The sequence below is a fragment of the Chrysochloris asiatica genome, unplaced genomic scaffold (assembly GCF_000296735.1).
Source record: "Chrysochloris asiatica unplaced genomic scaffold, ChrAsi1.0 scaffold00049, whole genome shotgun sequence".
In the NCBI taxonomy this organism is placed as follows: Eukaryota; Metazoa; Chordata; class Mammalia; order Afrosoricida; family Chrysochloridae; genus Chrysochloris; species Chrysochloris asiatica.
The window spans coordinates 8,566,199-8,570,802 of NW_006408567.1; the positions used below are offsets into that span (position 1 = coordinate 8,566,199).

The window sequence follows — 4,604 nt, forward strand, 5'->3', positions numbered from 1 at the left end:
AAAAAAAAAAAAGGTAATGAAATTTTCCCACAAAAAACATCCAGTATATATAATCCTGAGTGAGCAGGAGAGCAACTTTTTAAAAGTAATAATGTGTCAAGTAAGACACAGTAAGGGTTTCTGTTATCTGGTTGCTGGATCCTGTTCAGTTGTGACAGTCAGCTTTACCTCATTTATTTTTAGCCTCCCCTACATTAATTCTCTTGAACTGTGGCCAAATTTCTCTCTCCGGTCCTCAGAAACAGGCAGACCCTCCTGAAAGGGGCTCAGGAGTCCAGGCTGCAGGTCCTGATGCTGACTAATTTAAAGGAGGCTGACAGGAAATCCCAGCTCTACCATAAAGAAATACTGCTCACTCTGCCTAATGAAATCACCAGAGGGTCACTCTTCCTGTATGCCATGAAAACCCAAAAGCATTTGTTTGGACAGAACAAGAGTGACCCCCTAAAATCCAGGCTGAGCATTGAGAACGACTTAATTAAAGGATGTAACATCCAAGTTGTGTCTCTCTTCGTGTTCTCCCTCCCCTCCCCACCCCCATCTATAAACCTATTCCTCAGGGGTGGGGAATCTTTGATTCCGCCTTGGGTCATTTGGATATTTATAGCATCATTCAAGAACCATACAAAATTATCAACTTAAAAATTAGCCTATTTATTATGTGATAGAGTCCTGGTGTGGTGCTGTGGGATAAGCACTGGATTGCTAACTACAAGGTTGGCTGTTCAAACTCACCAGCCACTCCTTGGAAACTCTATACAGTGTCACTATGAGTTAGAACTGACCCAATGGCGTTTAATAGCTACACAACATAATGTGGTGGCTGGAGCTACGGATGCCTTTGCAGGGCCAGACCAAACAACGTTCCCCACCCCTGCCTTACACAGTTGTTGTCCTAGTCTCCTGTCATGGATTGAATTGTGTTCCACCAAAGTATGTGTTGGAACCCTAACCTTTGTATATATATATATATATATATAACCATTATATCTATGGATATAATCAAATCAAAGGTAATGTAGTTATTTTCCATAAAGTAATTTTAAAATAATGTAATCCATCAGTGTAGGGTGGATCTGAAACCTAATCGCTTCTAAATTTCAAAAAGAGCAGGCTACACAGAGAAGTGTGCACATGCTGGGGAAGACAGATGTCATGTGAAAATTACCAAGGAATCAAGAAATTCCCAGGGCTACCAACAAGGAAGGAATCCACATGGCCGTGACCCTGATTTGTACTCCCCTTATCAAAATGCGCCAGTGCTTCCATCTTGTCTGTATAAAATACATAGTTCTCATCCTAAATGCACACAACCTGCTTAGCTCTACCACCTAGCCTTCACCCCTCTATATTCCTTCCACAAACTGCACAGTACTGGCCTCCTGGCTGTTCTCAAATGCAATGTTTTCAGAAACGACTTACCTGAGAATCTGAGAGTTTGGGGCACATTGTCTCCAAGACCGCCTTCACTTCTGGCATCAATTGAAGATTTGGGATTCCTAAGACCATACTCGGGGTTAATAATTCACTAGAAGGAGACATAGAACCCACTGAAAACTGTTATACTCACAGTGTGCTTTGCTACAACTGAAGGCTACAGATTAAAATCAACAAGATAAGGGACACATGGGCAAGGTCCAGAAGACATCCATGTGCAGAGCTTTCAGTTGTTCTCACCACAAGCAGTCGTGGACAGTGCTAATGTTTCCAGCATTCTTATGTGACAATACACACAGTGTTGCCAACAAAGGAAGCTCACTGAAGTCTCAGTGTCCAGGCATCTTAATGAGGTAGACATGATTGACCACCAACATGACTGACCACAGACACCAGCCTCTTCAGAGACAGAGCAGATCCACAAGTTCAAAGCCACCATCATAAATCACTAGACTATGTGGTACAAGGTGCTCTGGTAGAGTACTGGTTACGAGTCAGGCTGCTAACCTTAAGGTCAGCAGTTCAAAACTACCAGCCATTCTGCAGGAGAAAGATGAGACTTTCTGCTCCCATAAAGATCTATAGCCTCAGAAAGCCTATGCAGGGTCAGAACTGACTCCACAGCACATAACCACCGCCACCACCACCACCACCACCACCCTGTGGTATAAAGATTCCCAGTGAAACAAAGACATTCTAATCAGGTGAGACATTCTAAGGACTTAAGAGATCACCTCCTAGGAACTGAGGGCAAAGTCCAATCCTTTGCTAGATACCATTCAATTTTAAATGGAACTTCTAGTCACTCTGGTTCCTTTCCCTGCCTTGTTTTTTATTTGCTTGTTTATGTAAGTCACTTTTATTGAGGTATAATTTGATAAAGTAAAATTTAACCCTTTTTAGATGGACAATTTTCTGAGTGTTGACAAACATGTATAGACTAACATTTAGCAGCACAATAATAATAATAATAATAAAATCTTTCCAGAGCACACCATTTTACTTGCACCACTTTGTAATCACTGTCTTCATCCACTCTAAGTCCCTGGAAACCACTGGCCTAATTTCTATCCTTCTATATTTGTCTTTTCCAGAATCTCATATAAATGGAATCATAAGGCTTATATGGATGCGAACACTGGACAGTGAATAAGGAAGATTGTAGAAGAATTGATGCCTTTGAGTTGTGGTGTTGGAGGAGAATACTGAAAGTGCCACGGACTGCCAAAAGAACCAATAGATCTGTTTTGGAAGAAGTACAACCAGAGTGCTCCTTGGAGGCCAAGATGGCTAGGCTTCATCTCTCCTACTTTAGACACATTGTCTGGAGAGAACAGTCGCTGGAGAAGGATGTCATGCTGGGTAAGGTGGAGGGTCAGAGAAAAAGAGGAAGACCCCCAACGAGATGGATCAGCCAGGTGGCATCATTGATGACATCAAGTGTGGCGGCGGTAGTGAGGTTGGACCAAGATCGGACATTGTTTCGTTCTGCTGTGCATGGGGTCGCTATGAGTCGGTTCCGACTCTATGGCACCTGACAACAACAACAACAAGGCTTATATACCCTTTTGTAGAGAGCTTCTTTCACTTGTTGAAGTTTTTGAGAATCAGCTTTGTTAAGTATATCAATAATTTATTACTTTTGTTGCTGAGCAGAATTTTACTACATGAATATGCCACAATTTTTGCTTATCTATTTATAACTTCACAGATATTGGTGTTGTTTCCAATATTTGATTATTACAAATAAAGGTGCTATGAATAATCATGTATTGCTTTTGTATGGGCCTATGTTTTCATTTCTCTGTGATAAATGCCCAGGGATATAATTGCTGCATCCTATGATAAATGCATGCTTCATTTTAAAAGAAATTGCTAAAGCATTTTCCAGAAAGGCTGCACCATTTTATGTTTTAATTTCTGACACAAGTCAATTTATCGTCTTTTGGGTCTCTGAGCAGCACTATGGCGATCAGCAAGAACAAGCTCCTTACAAAAGGTGGCAAAAAAGGAGCCAAGAAAATGGTTGATCCATTTGCTAAGAAAGATTGGTATGATGTGAAGGCACCAGCTATGTTCAATCTAAGATACATTGGGAAAACACTAGTCACAAGAATTCAAGGAACCAAAATTGCATCAGATGGGCTCAAGGGTCATGTTTTTGAAGTGAGCCTTGCTGATCTGCAGAACGATGAAGTTACATTTAGAAAATTCAAGCTAGTTACTGAGGCAGTACAGGGCAAAAACTGCCTAACCAACTTCCATGGCATGGATCTTACCCGTGACAAAATGCTCCATGGTAAAAAAAAAATGGCAAACCATGATTGAAGCTCATGTTGATGCCAAGACTACAGATGGTTATTTACTTTGCCTGTTATGTGTTGTTGTTTTTTTCTAAAAAATGCAACAACCAGATTCAGAAGACATCTTATGCTCAACACCAACAGGTCCGTCAAATCCAGAAGAAAATCATGGAAATCATGGCCTGAGAGGTGCAGGCAAGTTACTTGAAAGAAGTGATCAATAAACTGATTCCAGACAGCATTGGAAAGGATATAGAGAAGGATTGCCAGTCTATTTTCCCTCTCCATGATGTGTTTGTTAGGAAAGTAAAAATGCTGAAGAAGCCCAAGTTTCAGTTGGGAAAACTCATGGAGTTTCGTGGTGAAGGCAGTAGTTCTGGAAAAGCTACTGGAGATGAGACAGGTGTTAAAGTTGAACGAGCTGATGGCTATGAACCACCAACCAGTTCAAGAATCTATTTAAAATTCAGACTTTTAATGATGACAAATTAAAGGTCTTATTTGTGGGGGAAAAAAAGTCAATTTATCAATTTTTAGATTTTATTTTATGAATCAGGCTCTTCATATTATGTGTAAGAACTCTTTGCTTAACTTAAGATCAGAAAGATTTTCTCATTTGTTTTCTCTAAATGTTTCAAAACATACACTTAGCTCGATGACTCATTTTGAGTTAATTTTTTATATAAAATGTGAGGTTTGTTTGTAAATGTTCAGTTGTTACAACATCATTTGTTGAGAGACTTTTGCCATTAAACTGCCATTGCACCTTTGTCAAAAATCAATTGACCATATTTGTGTGGGCTTATTTCTGGACTCCTATCTGTTCTACTGATCACTTTAACCATCTCTTCACCTATACCACAC

General features: G+C 40.1%; 1 pseudogene; it reads left to right on the forward strand.

Moving 5' to 3' along the window:
* Window positions 1-3,402: 3,402 nt before the first annotated feature.
* LOC102831980 lies at window positions 3,403-4,232 on the forward strand (annotated as a pseudogene).
* The last annotated feature ends 372 nt before the right edge of the window (window positions 4,233-4,604 follow it).